This window comes from Petaurus breviceps, unplaced genomic scaffold, assembly GCF_028583685.1.
Source record: "Petaurus breviceps papuanus isolate PSGF00001 unplaced genomic scaffold, PetGlider_PUasm1.0 178, whole genome shotgun sequence".
Classification (NCBI taxonomy): Eukaryota; Metazoa; Chordata; class Mammalia; order Diprotodontia; family Petauridae; genus Petaurus; species Petaurus breviceps.
The window spans coordinates 13,147,476-13,163,006 of NW_027185777.1; the positions used below are offsets into that span (position 1 = coordinate 13,147,476).

Consider the following 15,531-nt stretch of genomic DNA (forward strand, 5'->3'; position numbering starts at 1 on the left):
AGTTCAAATTCTGCCTTTGACATATATTAGTTGTATAACACAAAACAACACACTTGACCACTTGGCACCCCAGGATACTCTAAGATTATAATTACAGAGTAGGTAGCAATCTGTATTAGCAAAGGAAGTTTACTCACCAAGGAGTTCTCTTTTTAAAATTTATTTATTTACTTTTAGTTTACAACATTCAGTTCCACATTCCCTTGAGTTCCAAATTTTCTCTCCTTCTCTCTCCTCCCCTCTCCTCCCACCCCCCACCATGGTGACATGCAATCAGATATAGGTTCTACAAATACCTTCACATTAAACATTAGTCAAGTTGTGAAGAAGGCTTATAACCAATGAAGTGAACAACTAAAAAGAAGGAACAAAACAAAACAAAACACAAAAGAGAGAGAGCAAGTAGGAATTCTTTATACTAAAAAAAAAAATTCCAGGTCCACACCTCCTCTGAAACAGACCCCCTCCCAAAAGAAATGCTTCATTAGAGTAGACAGACATAGCTCCACACAGGGCTGCCTCTTCTCAAATTCCCTCTGGAATTGAGGGGACAAGAAAGGGAAATAATCTGGTATCCTTTTGGAAAAGAGGGCCTTTGGAAAGGCTTAACAAAAATATACACATGGGTATGACATTACTGATCTAACCAAACAAAATCAGTCCTGATTGCAAACCACTGTCCAGAATCTAAGTGGCTCCAACCCATCTGCAAGTCACAGAATGCCAGAGCTGGAAGGGACCTTAAAGGGCCCATCCATTCTAAGTCATACCTGAAGTAGGAATGGCTTCTACAACACACAATATGACAGTCATCCAGCTCTCCTTCGAAGACTTCCATTAATGGGAAACCCATTATCTCCAAAACGGGGTAGCTCTTCAAGCCTAGATCTGTGTCTATAATTGTCATCACTGATCCTGATTCTGACCCCAAGTCTAAGAAAAAAAATTTCTAATATTTCTGTAAATGACAGTCCTTTAGATGTTTAGAGGCAGGTATCATGTCTCTCTTCAGTCATCTCTTCTTAGGGCTAAACACCCCTTATTCTTTCCACTAATCCCCAAATGTCATGGCCCTTCATCATTCTGCTCACCCTCCTTTTGCCCAAGGGTTCTTTACCATTTTTGTGACATGAACCCCTTTGGCAGTCTGGTGAAACCTATTGCCCCCTCTCTGAATGTTTTGAAATGCATAAGATAAAATGTATAAGTTTACAAAGGAAAACCAATTCTATAGAAATACAATTATTAAAATATTTTAAACCAATTCACATGTGCTCACTTTAGTAGTACATATATTAAAACTGAAACAATACAGAGAAAATTAGCAAAGCCCCTGCGCAAAGATGAGATACAAATATGAGATACAAATTTGTGAAGGGGTTGGTATTTTTTTCTCAGCCTGGCTAATGTGGAAATATGTTTTGCATGACTACATATATATATATATATATATATATATATATATATATATATATATATATATAATAGGTATTGTATTTCTTGCCTCCTCAATAGGAGGGCAGGAGAGAGTTTGGAACTGAAATTTTTTCTTAATTTTGAAAATTTAATTTAAAAAAAGTTCACAGACCCAAGATTAAGAAGCCTTGTGCTAGATGGTCTCTGGTTTTTCAGTGTCCTTCCTAAAATGTGTTACCCCATACTGAGTAAAATATTCTAATAGATACTGGGAATATTAAAGGTGAAAAAGACAGGTTTACTGGTGACAGATAAAATTCAGTTTCCTCATCTGAAAATGAGGGAAGCTGGACTTAATGGCCTCTAAGGCTTCTGCCTTCTATATCTATGACTCTGGATTCCTATGAAACCACTTATAAGGATGGGTTGGGAGAAGGGAGGGGAAGGCAGGAATACACGTGTGTGTGTACATATCAGTAAATACATATAATATATACATGTACATATATACATATTACAGATACATATGTATGTGTATACATATAAAAATCTATGTATATGTGTGTCTGGCTATAGACATAAAGATAGACAGACAGATAGATAGATAGATAGATAGATAGATAGATAGATAGATAGATAGAGGTATTCACATCCCAAAATCTATGACAAACCAAGCCAGATGCCTTCCCTCTTGGTTAACTGGTCATTTTTTTCTGAATGTGTCAGAATCTTCGTGACCCTATTTGGGGTTTTCTTGGTAAAGACACTGGAATGGTTTTGCCATTTCCTTCTCCAACTCATTTTACAGATGAGAAAACTAAGGCAAATGGAGTTAAGTGACTTGCCCAGGGTCACACAGCTAGTAAGTGTCTGAGGCTGGATTTGAACTCAGGAAGGTGAATCTTCCTGATTCCAGGCCCAACACTCTATCCACTGTGCCACCAAACTGCCCCTTGGTCATTAGGATTAGGGAAAAAGACAGACTAAACTCCAGTTTAAGGATTCCCTAGCATCCATCATTGTTTCTGCATTTCCACTGCCGCAGCCCTCACTCTGTATTCTCAGAGGACTGCCCAAAACCTTCCTCTTGTTAAGTCAGAGTAAGGCAGAGGAGCAAAAAAAGAAATAGCTAGCCTTCTCCCACATTACTGCTTCCCTGTTACTGGCTGGCTAAGCTGTTAACAGCATCTGCTCACCCAATGTCTTATAAGAACTTCAAGAAATAGTCACTCACTGGTCTGATATTGAACATTCAGTCAATCAATAAGGTTGATGCAAAGAGAAAGCAAGAACGCTGCTCCTTTGTCTCTGTATTATACAAATGACTGAGTATCTTCAGACTTTCCTGGAGTCACAAAAGGGTGTCAAGCTCTTATCACAGAGACTGGAAAGGTACTCCAGAAAACAATAAATAATTATCTTGTCAGCTAGAATGCAATTTTAAATTTCTCTTCAAGGAATGATGTTTAAATGTTGGACTTCTTTCTCTTTTTTAAGTGAAGCTACTGCTTATATCTGTGGGAAGAAACTATCCTCTTAAGCCTAAATCAACATAAATATGTTAATATTCCCAGACCTGGTTTGTCCAAGTCCTCCAACATTCACTGCCTACACAGACCAAAGACTGCAGAAGCAGTGCCCACCGTAAAAATTGCCATGGAGCAGGTCCATTACAACAAATGGCTCCATTGATCAAGCTTCCAGGCATGGCCTTCTTAAATTCCTAGATTGCCCAGACCAACTCCATCCAGCTGTTTGGTGGGAGGAGAAGTAGAAAAGAGGAAGTTGGAAAACGGGAGATGAGCACCTGGTTCCACCCGGGGAACTGAATCTGAAAATAGCCAGGGACTCAAAGACAGTCAGGTTCCTACTGAGGCTGCATTCCCCAGAACCTTCCCCTTCCCTCCCTTTCCTTTCTTTCCTAAACTGCCCCTGCTGTATCCAAGGCCAATCCCTGGATGGATTCCACCCTTCCTTCTACTCACTGCTCCATCTCCTCCCCTACTCCCTGCAGAGGATTGAAACTCTTCCAAAGGACTAACTGTTAGAGAAGGTTTTGCCTCCAAATAAGCAGCTGTAGCAAGTAACCAGTTAGCGTGAATAAATGCAGTGTCTCTATTATACCTTAGACAAAGGTCTTCTCTTACAAAGCTACAATAGACTGGAGCGGCTGCCACAGCCGTGGTTAACCAAAACATCCTCTTGCTGGGCCAAACCAGTTTCCCTGGGGTACCACCCACCATTACTTCCACCAGTCTGCTATTCATGGAAACGGAGATTTGGTGTAAACACAGGCTTTCCACTCAGCAACAGAGTATGAGCAGAGTAAATGGTTTGTAAAGAGAATTCCTTACAGCGTGCCACCCTATTTGTCAAAATTTAGTCCTGCATTACATTTTCCATCATGCCTTGACCCCTGCAGGGAAAAGCACAGGGCACTCATTTGAATGGGTTATTTACTGTATTTAATAGTCACAAAGAACCACCAACTGTGTTTCCATTCCAAAGATACTTGTTAGATAAGCAATTTCTAATTTCCATAGGAAGTATCTTGGTCAATCCATTATTAAGCATTTATTAAATGCCCGTTATATTCCACTGTGCTGGACATTAGGGATATAGTAACAAAAAATGAAACTGTTTCTGTCCTCAAAAAGCTTACATTCTATCATAGAAACAACATGTGCATATATAATTAGATTATGTAAAATATATTTATTTATGTACTATATATATAGTTATAGCTATAGTTAGTCATAGTTATAATTATTGTTGTTGTTCAGTCATTTTGGTCAGGTCCAACTCTCCATGACTCATTTGGGGTTTTCTTGGCAAAGACACTAGAATGGTTTGTTCATTCTATATATGAGAAAACTGACGCAAACAGGGTTAAATGACTTGCCCAGGGTCAAACAGCTAGTAAATGTCTGAGCTGGATTTCAACTCAGGAAGATGAATTGGGAAGATATGTGTATGTATGTATATGTACATGAATATGAATATACGTATGTATATAACATATACACACATGTACATATACACATATCTATATATATAAGAAACATCTTTTGGGGGGAGAGAAAGAGTTAGAGTTTTGTAATTACATCTAAGGCTTTTTTGATCTATGGGTTCCATTTTTCCTTCCCCCACTGTGTCTTCTATTCCTTTATAGCAAACACTCAGAGTGCAATAGAAATCAGTGTATCATTATCTGGAGACAAAATTCATTATTAAAATACATACAGCAAATGAAGTTTAAAAGGGGCAATGCCATTCACTAGGTAGCAATGAGGCAGAGGAGTGGAGGGCGGATAAATTCACCTGGTCCCAGTAAAAGCAGCAGTTAGGGGAACTACAAAATTCTGTCCAGTAGATCACTCTTTAAGTGCATCAGTATGTCAGAAAAGACTCCAATTGGTCATGATTATATTCAACTCAGGGTAGTAGTGCCCTTCAGTTGCAATCAGCTGGCCAAGGGCCCTGATGTATATCAGCACTCTGAGGGCCTTTTTCTCTGTATGGACCTCAAAAGATCCCAAGAGGGAGATTTACCTCTGCCTCCCCTCAGTTTTGGCCCCATGATCCTTCAGTTTCTCCTTCCAGCTAGGAAAAACCACCCTTCCCATCAGCCCCCTTGCTAATGAGGAGCAAATATAAGGTAATTTGAGGAGGAGTGGGAGAGAAGGAGAGAAGCAGCTGGGTCCCAGGGGGAGAACAGGACAGGTAGCAATGGAGTTTCCATGAGGCTATGTGTGGTGCTGTAAGTCAGAAGAATACATACAGAATTCTACCTTGTATAGTGCTTCTAGGAAACCCAAGCTTACAAAGACTAAATCTCATTAAGTCACATAGCCTCTTTGTGAGACCAGCTGAATAATTCCTGTTTTACAGGTAGCCTACAAAGAGGTTAATTATCTTCCCCAATCTACCTTAGCAACTCAGTCGGGAGTCTTTGCTAGAGCTCCCTGTCTCCCTGCTATTCTGAGCTCACAAACCACGTTCTCCTCAATCCTGAGTTCAGTCACATCTCAGAAGATGCACTGCCTCATTGCCCTGTAAGAACATGCTTTCCAATGATAACAGAACTACAACTTTGACCAGTTCAAAACCAACTGTTCAAGGAATTGTTTTTTTTTTTTGTCCTGAGCCTTATTAATAGTAGCAGCTCATGACTACAGCACTTAACATTAATGTCAGTACTTAACAGTTTACAGGGGTCTTTCTTAAACATTATTTTGATTCTGACAACAGATCTGTGAAAGAGGTAGGGGCTGGGAGGAACTTATTAAAATCTCATGGCTAATAAATGGTAGGGCTAGGACCTTAGAAACCATCTAGTCTAACCCTTTGATTTTACAGATGAGATGAAACAGAGGCCAAGAGACAGTAAATATCTTGCCCAAGGTCATACAGAGTCAAGATTAGAAACCAGGTCACCTGATTCCAAGTTTGATGTCTTACTACACTATGTTGCCTCTCTAACAAACTACTCTAAACTGACAGGGACTGACAGTATGACCCTGGGTAAGTCACTTAACCCTGTTTGCCTCTGTTTTCCCATCTGTAAAAATGAGCTAGAGAAGAAAATGGCAAACTACTCCAATATCTTTGCCAAGAAAGCCCCAAATGAGATCACAGATACAGACGTGACTGAAAAATGACTGAACAACAACTCTAAACATATGCAAGGGAACAGATATTCCTATACTATTTGCTTAATTCTAGAACTTTTACAAACACTCTGTTTCTGCCATGGGTGATCTCCTCATTCTGCCCTGGCTTTTGGAGCTACTTAAAGAAACAGCCCTTTCTAGCCCTCAGAGCTCTTGAATTCCCTACTCCCTTTCTCTTTGGAAAGTGTTGGGGGAAGGGGAGGCAGTGGAGGGAGAAATTTTCAATAAGGAAAATCTAAGCGAGTTCAATGAAAGTGTAAATTCATTGTCAACATAACACCCAAATGTGACAACATGAATACATCAAAACAAAAGCAGGAAAAAAGAATTACTCATAACAGAAAAGTAAGAACTTTCTTTTCTTTAGCAGATTCCTAACAGATTCCTTATTCTTCAAAGGATAAGGCCAGAGTGAGTCAGACATCCATGCAGAGATCATCCCACATAAGGCTGTGGCATATGAGAAAATGTTTAAATGAGCCTTTACAGAACCAGCAAAGGGAGAAGAGAGGGAGTGTCTCTGATACAGATGAGCCCCCATCACCTCAACAGTCAGTCAGCCAATAAGTATTTTAGGAAGGGTTTACTATGTACTAGGCATTGTGCAGCCCCTGATTTCAAGGAGCTCCAATTCTGATGAAAGGCCTAAGTTTGGGGAAAAAAATCCATCCTAACATTATAAAGGGACCCTGTCAGTCTACTTCCCATATTTTTATAGTGAAGGTAATCTTAATTCTTTTAGACAGGCTTATCTTAAATAAATGAATGAATGAATGGATGGATGGATGGATGGATGGATGGATGGATGGATGGATGGATGGATGAAGTAGGTAAATAAGTAAATGAATGAATGAATGCATAGATAGATGAATAAGTAAATAAATAAAGGCACAGTCACACTGTTATAATGCTTTTATCTCCTACACCAAAAATAATTTCTGTACGCCATCCCCTTCTTTGTTCACCTGATTTTGGACTATGATATCTGCTATCACTTAACCCTAGGTTTGCAGAGAGAACCCAACCCCATCTATCTTCTTCATCATCAACCTGCAATTTTAGTATACTACCACTAGGTGGCAGTAGTGTCTCAGTCCTACCTACCTAACCCACGTTTTGTCTGAGAATCAGATGGGCGTCTCCATACAAACTGCCAGAGATGACTAATCAGGAATTCTCTACCCTTTATTTACCAAAAATACATATCTTTGATAAAATAGCTTGATATAGCAATTGCTGGTTTCAAAAATGAAATTCTAAAGAAAAGATTGGGGGGGGGGGGGAACCCATGATACAATTTGGTACCTTTCTCACTAACCTTAACTTTTGCTTTATCAGCTTAACATGAAGTTTACATCGTTGTCCAGAGCCCATTTCCAAGTTTTGTTTTCTTTCTTCTCAGCTATCTCAAAATTAAAATGCCAAAACTACTAATCTCTTAAATAGCTGGTTACACACACTCTGTTTCTGCCATGGGTGATCTCCTCATTCTGCCCTGGCTTTTGGAGCTACTTAAAGAAACAGCCCTTTCTAGCCCTCAGAGCTCTTGAATTCCCTACTCCCTTTCTCTTTGGAAAGTGTTGGGGGAAGGGGAGGCAGTGGAGGGAGAAATTAGTAAGTAGCTGTGTAATGCTACTGGAATAAAAGCCCTATTTTGGAATCTTTCTCTTTTATTCCGTTTTCTCCATCTATCAGCTCTCAGGCTGTGAACATATTTAAATTATATTACACACAATAGGAAAATTACATATTAGCCCCAGGTAAATGATTACCCTTAGTAACTTCAAACTAAATGGCAGCTTCAGTTACAAACTGCTTCAATTTTTTTAAATGGTATCTCTTACACAGAATAGAATATTCTGAACAAAAATTCAAATGTTGTTTTTGGAGCAAAGATTTAAAATTTGGTTTACTTTTCTGAGGTTTCTGCCTTAAGATTCCATCAATTTGTTTACAATCTAGGGAGCAAAGAAGACAAATATAATCTTAAAATATCACAATTAAAATGCAAGCAGTAAATAAGTTTGCTTAATTTGAAGAGGATGTCTTGCCTGTGAGGAACTCAGGCTTATTTATAGGCATTATTCAGCTCTCCAGCCGAAAGGACCCCTATGGACTCCTTAAAGCTTGTAGAAGTGACAATCCCAAATCTACCTCTCTCCCTAAAGCCCAAAACTTTTTACAGCTAAGCCAGGTAAGTCATTGAGACTCTCTAGGCCTTAGGTTTTGGTTTTGGTTTTGGTTTTTTGCCTGTAAAATAAAGAGGCTGAATTAGAGGGCCTCTGAGGTCACTTCTAGCTTTTGAACTATGATTATGGAAGGGTACCAAGTTCCAACTCTCCCTGAATATGGACTCCTCATGGGGGCTACAAAGGTACAGAAACAGATAGGGAATGCTTCTGAATGAAGGGATTGTTGAAATTTGGGGGTTTGATCCTTTGTAACAGGGGATTTTTGCAAGCACATCAATCCCAAACCTCTGAGTTCAAATCCACCCTCAGACACTTACTAGCTGTGTGACCCTGGGCAAGTCAATCAACAAAGACTCTTTGCCTCAGTTTCCTCAACTGTAAAATGGGACTAAAAATAGTACCTACCTCCCAAGGTTGTTTTAAAGAACAGATAAGGTAATATTTGTTTTTTAAAAACCACTTAGTATAGTACATGGCACATAGTAAATTCTACATAAATGTTTATTGCATTCCATTGCCTTCCCCCATGTGAGTATGCATATGTCTGGCAATATTTCTACTGACAAAAAGCACTGTTCTAGTGATGCAGGATATCATCAGAAATTCTTTAACCAGAGCTGAAAATAACAGTGGCAATATAATAATCATTGCTAACATTTATAAATTATAGCTAATCACCTGCTTAAAGCCTCACAATAAGTCTGTAAGATAAATATTATTATCATCCCCCTTTTACAGATGAGAAAACTAAGGCAGATAGAGGTTGAGACTTGTCCAGGGTCACACAACTTGGAAGTATTGGAGGCAGGATTTGAACTTGGATTTTCCTGACTTCAAGTCTAACACTCTACCCACCATGCTATCATTCCCTAACAAAACGTGGATACCTTTCCTGTTGCACTTTGTAAAGTTATTTCCTCCCTAACTCTCCTTGAGAAGAGGTAATATGTAGTACTCCCCCCCAAAAAAAAATCAATTCAATAAATATTTATTACACACTTCCTCTGTGTCAAACACTGTTCTAGATACTGCGGATACAAAGATAAAAACGAAACAATATTTGCCCTCAAGGAACTTATATTGTAATAGAGGAAAACATACCTAGAGAAGTAAAAACTGAAATCAACTTATAAAACAATTATAATATTACATGGGAAAGCAGCTTTCTGATTGTTGCAATGACCAATCACAACTCCAGAAGACTGAAGACTGACACATTCATCAGATCTCTTGCCAGAAAAGTGATGGATTAGAGGAATTTCCAAAGGAAGTTACGGGGACGCCCAAGATCCCTTTTCAGGGGTTCCACAAGGTCAAAAGTACTTGTTGTTTCCGCTGCATGCCCTATTTTCTCAGATAATTGCACTCCTGCCAATTACTTTTATTTACTGTGTGTGTGTTTAATATTTGCTTATTAACTAAGGATTCCTGACTCCAAGGCCTTTCCCCAGCATGGGATTCAGTAGTGTTACTCCTTCCTAATCAAACAGTAGAGTCCAATGGAATACATCACATTTTCTTTCAGATTTGGAAAGTAGAGGAGATGGTGTTGAAGTCTAGAAAGTCAGAAGCAGACCCAGGAGGGGAATGATGATTGGCCATCCTGGGCCTCCCCCCAAAATGAAGAACCCAGGAGGAAGTAACCAATGGGAGAAGGGGGTAGGCATGGCAGAGGGATGTTCCAGGGTAAGAAGGTTTCAGGAACAGATGGGTGTTCCCAGGTACATAGGCCCCAGACACAGAGGGAAAGCTCCTGGGTGAAATGGCAGCCGAGGCATGATATCAAAATCAGAAAGACAAAACCAGGAAAGGAAAGGCAGAAAGGACTCACAAAAATGTCAGCCGTCTTGGTTCAATGTGGTGGATAAAAAAGAGACAAAACAGGGAAAGGTGGGTGTGTCAAGAGACAGAAGGAAGGCACTGAAGGCAAATTTTACTTACTATACAATTTTCCTTAAGGCTTCCCCCATCACAAGTAGCTGGTACATAGCAACATGGTATCTGAGAAGTGAGCTCCTCAGAGTCATTCGGGTAACCCTGAGGAATGGCCATAGAGCTATCCACTAGGCCTTCCACTTTCTCTTTGCTGACTATTGGAAAACTCCACTGTAGGTACTCCATGACTCTTTGTACTTGAATGCATAAGCCTACAAGAAAGACAATGAAGAGAATAATAGCAGCATGAGAAATTGTTTTCTGAGATGTTCCAATGTGGTAATACTGATAAGTTGTTAGGAGGGTTCTCAATCATTTTTAAGAGTAGGAAGGAGTCATGAGACCCAAAATGTTGCGAACTGCTGAATGAGTACAGAATGAAGGGTATGCATTTTCAGACGTGACCCCTGTGTGGACTTCTTTGGCTTCACGGCATTTATTTGTTATAAGGGTTGGGTTTTGCAGGCAGAAGAGAGCAGAAGGAAGTTCAGAAGCATTCATAAGCAGGGCAGCACTGATAGTGCCATCGTCAATTCAATACATCTTTGAAAAAAGTATCAACTTCCTATACAATCACCTCTTTTATTGTTGCTACTCAGTGGTTTTCAGTCATTCTCAGCACTTCATGACCCCAAATGTAGTTTTCTTGGTCAAGTTACTGAAGGGGTTTGCCATTTCCTTCTCCAGCTTATTTCACAGATGAGGAAACTAAGCAAAGAGGGTTAACTTGCCCAGGGTCACACAGCTAGTAAATGTATAGGGACAGATTTTAACTGAGATCTTCCTAACTCTAGGCTCAGTACTCTATCCACTGTACCACCTGGCTGTCCTATCATCTCTTTTGGTGCTATGCAAATTAGAAAAGTTTTTCTCCTCGATATTTGTGAAGTACACCAAAACAAATTTTAATAAGTAAATATTAAATACATACATAGTAAATAAAAGCAATTGGTAGCAGTACAAACATCTGAGAGGAAATGGTGTGCAAGTGAGCAACTAACTCTGCCCGAAATGCAAAGTGCCTGAGAGAAGACCTAAGTCCCCAAAGATGGACTGGAGCCAGATTGCGAAGATCTAGAAATGCTAAAACCATGGAGCTCATGTCTAGCCAATAGGCAAAGAGGAGCCGCTGAAACTTCTGAAAGAGAGGAAGGAGCCTCAATCGTCTCCTAAGACAGATCCTGAATGAGTCATTTGGAAGCCCCAAATAGTCACCTCCTTGTAGCAAGACCACTTCTTGAAAAACAATCACCATCACCAAGTAATTAGTAAGGAAACCTGGATTCTTCCTAACTCTCTTCATTCTCTGGTTGACTTTGTTTAAGTTCCCAGAGGACTTGTTAATCAAAGGGCGACAGGATAACAGATTTAGAGGTAAAATGGATCTCAAAGGCCATCCAGTCCAACACTCCCATTGCACAAATGGGAAAACTAAAACCCAGTGAAGACAAGCCACCTGCCCAAGGTCAAATAGGCAACAAGCTTCAGAGCTGGAATTCAAACTCAAGTCTGACTTCAACTCCAGTCATCTTTCCACTTTTCTATGCTTCCCCTATAACACAAAATAGAAACATTTCTACCTAGATAGACAGATAGGTAAGTAGGTAGATAGACATATATATTATATTCATAGAGAGAGAGAATTTCTGATCATGTTCCTATAAATACTATAAAAACATTCAACAAAATTTCTTTTCATCAAAAGTCCTCATTCCCCCCACCCATACCCCTGGAGTCTCCCAGTGACGTCCTCCTCAGTCAGACTGCAGATAGATTATTCAGTTTGAAAGAGTCAGGAGTGAATCCAAGACCAAGATCACCAAAGTCTTGATTAACTAAGAAACACTTTTATTAATCCCAAGGACCATTGACTAGGCACTGTGGATACAAGACAAAAAGAAAGAAAGAAATCTCCCTCTGTCCCCAAGGAACTTACATTCTATATTTTTTCAGAGAAAGACTCAAAAAGAGTAATGCCCAAGCATACCCAGGGACAAAGCAACCCACTAAATTGAATTGGAAGAACAAGTATTTATTAAGAATCTACTATGTGCCAGGCTCTGTGGCAAGTGCTTTACAAATAATATCTTATTTGGTCCTTGCAACAATCCTGGGAAGTAGGTGGGTGCTATCTACTATGATCACCTTTTTACAGATGAGGAGACTGTGGTTAAATAACTTGTCCATAGTCACACAGATATCTGTGGTTAGTATCTGAGGTCATATTTGAACTTGGATCTTCCCAACTCCAAAATCAGTGCTCTATGTACTATAAAACATCACTGGGGTTACCTTTGCTTTGGCATAATGATTAGCAACATAAAAGGTAACATTCTGGTGTAGCAGAATTAAAACACGTGGCTAACTATTTCCCTTCTTCCAATCTCTTCTTTCCAATCCAGCCCTCACACCACTGCCAGAATAATCTTCTTAAGCATAGACAAGTTTAACCATGTCATTCCATGACTCCAGGACCTTCAATGGCTCCCTGTTACCACTAGGATCAAATAAATATAAATTCCTCTGCTTAGAATTTCAAATCCTTTGTAGTTTGGCCAGATCTCACTCAGTCCTCCCCTCTGTCCCTTAGAATCTTTAGATTTCTTCAAATCAGCTCAAGTACTACCTCAGGAGCCTTTCCTGATTCCCTTTCCTCCCATCTTGTTAGTAGACCTTTTTTTAAAAAAAAAAAATTACCTTTTATTTACTTTTTTGTGTATATGTTGTATCTCAGTAAAAGATGACCTCCTTGAGGGCAAGCATTGTTTATCAGTTTTGCCTTTGTCTCCCTAGAACCTTAGTTAGGTTCTAGCTGGCTTCCATATACTAAGCATCTAATGAATATTTGTTTGATTAAATCAAAAGCCTCTTTGAACTTTTATTTAACACCAGTACTACCTACTTTGCAAAGTTGGTGTGATGCTCACATGATTTAGTGTCCCTTTCTAAACCACAAAAGTGGCCACAGCTACACAAAAAGCAGTTTACACATGGGGTCACCAAAGGTAGATGAGACCTGTACAAAAATAAAACACTTTCAGAAATACAAAGGGTGTGGGGTGAGCCCCAAACACTGGGACTCAAAAGGAAACTAGCTGTTCCTTTCCTTACTCCAAACTTACTAGTCAAATTGGAAACATGGACTTTTAAAGGAGCCCCAAATTGTTTGAATTCTCTCCCTGATTCTTGAATTCTTGCCCAGTCTTATATGATATTTCTCAGTTTTGTCATTTGGGATCTCATGCTGCTGGTCATCTATTATTCTCAATCTCTCGACTCTGACCCTTGCTTGATGGTTGCCTCATGTCAGCAAGCAGTCCCTTGTTGTCTCAGACAACCTGCCTCTTTCTTCTGATCTCTGACTAGGTTAGACATTTCTGCTACAGATTGACCTGCCCAAAGCACACTGATCTGTTTGGCGTCATAACCTGTGCACGGAAGGCTTTCAGCTACAGCTACTGACCTTGCTCTGCCCTTCACGCCACACCCAGTAGGGGCCAAAGAAAGCTGTACAAAAAGCAACGTATGTGTCGGCAATTATCAATACTCTCCCTGTGATGCTGACTGTGAGTCATGGAAAACCACAGTGTACAAAGAACTGAAGGGTCATTCAAAGGGCAAATAGAAAAGTGTGTTTTTTGGTCAAACCTGACTCAGGCTGATTGGGGATGGAGGGTTCAAGTTCATGACTAGGGACAAAGATATTCAAAGACCAGACAGCATTTAATAAATGGAGGTTTACTTAACAATGGTATGGAAAGGATATTCAGCAAGGATACAGCATTGATTCAGTTGGGCTCGGACTCCTTGTCTTCTTTTGCCATGGTGACACATTTGGTCAGAACTGTGTCAATCCTGAGGATTTCTCATTAACTGGATTTTTTTGTACTAACATGACCAGGAAGTCACATCAATGTTTCAAACTTCATTCTGACAAACTAAGTGTCTAGGACAGGATCATCACCTTTTAGGAGAAAACTAGGCCAGTCTTTATGGCAGGGGCTTCAGTTCATGTCACTCTTGACACATCTGTCGGGCATGAGTAGAATGCTACACATCCCCAGCCAAGAATTGTCCAAGAGAAGCAAAATAAAAGATGTTATCACGGGGGCCAGAAAAGAAGAGCCAGTTATGAGCTAAAAATGACTAGTAACCAATGGAAGGTTTCTGGGCCTCCTTGGTACTAGGCAACATCAAGAAATCTTGAGGGGGTGGCTAGGTGGCACAGTGAGTAGGGCATCAACTTCGGAGTTAGGAGGACCCGAGTTCGGTTCCTGCCTCAGACACTTAGCACCCACACAAAAATACTAGCCGTGTAACCTTGGGCAAGTTACTTAACCCCAATTGCCCTCCAAAAAGCAAAAAAAAAAAAAAAAAAGAAGAAATCTTGAGGAAGGCCCCCAAGATATCAAGTGGATCTCTTGTGGAGGATTTACCAGGAGAAATGGACAGGAGTCAAAGAGGATGAGAGGGAGGGAGTAAAGGGGTCATGATCTCCACTATTAAGGGGAATGTCTAACCTACATCAATAAAAGTACAGATCCATTAAAGATTTATCATCATCATCATCATCATGGCCTGGCACAGAGGTTCCTAAGCTTATTTGGCCTACTGCCCCCTTTAAAAAAAATTACTCAGTCTTCCCCAGAAATCTACTTTCTTTAACAGGTTTTTTTTAATTTGAATAATTTCAAAAAACATAAAATTTTGTTTTAAATGATGCATCTTAAATTTAATTATTTCTCATAAATTTGTGAGGGGTTTTCCTGTGTTGAAATTTTGATGATGCAGTGTTACATCATGTAACCATATAGTATATGTATTATAAACAAGTCATTACATGCACATATTCCTGTCCATGCATGCTGGACTTCCTAACAATACGTAACACACTCTCCTGCCAACACTTGCTTGTTAAGACCTGTCAGTGAACTTGAGCACTGATTGGTTATAACTTGTATTTTGTGTGTTTATTTGGAAAATAATGTAATCACTATGACTTTAACTCTGTTACCCAATAGTATGAAAGGTTTTTCAAAATTTTATTTTATTTTCTTCTTTCCTTGTACTTCCACAGCCCTATTATTTTTATTCAATGACCTCCAGTTGCACCCAAGGCTATTACCACCCCCCTTGGATTGTTCCAGCATCCCCCAGGGGGGCCAGTATCACCCACTTTGGGAACCTATGACCTAGTGGAAGGACCACTGAACTTGAAGTCCCAAGATATCCCTCAGGGACCAGCTCTGCAACTTATTGTGTGACCCTGGAAGAGTCATTTGATCTTTCTTTCTGAACCTCAGCTTCCTCACTAG

The 15,531-nt window shown here is 39.8% G+C and overlaps 1 non-coding gene across 1 annotated transcript; it reads left to right on the top strand.

Annotated features, from left to right (window-relative positions):
• Positions 1-1,271: 1,271 nt before the first annotated feature.
• Positions 1,272-1,373, top strand: LOC138160030 (U6 spliceosomal RNA). Its single transcript, XR_011168057.1, has one exon. It is a non-coding gene; the product is annotated as a U6 spliceosomal RNA (small nuclear RNA).
• The last annotated feature ends 14,158 nt before the right edge of the window (positions 1,374-15,531 follow it).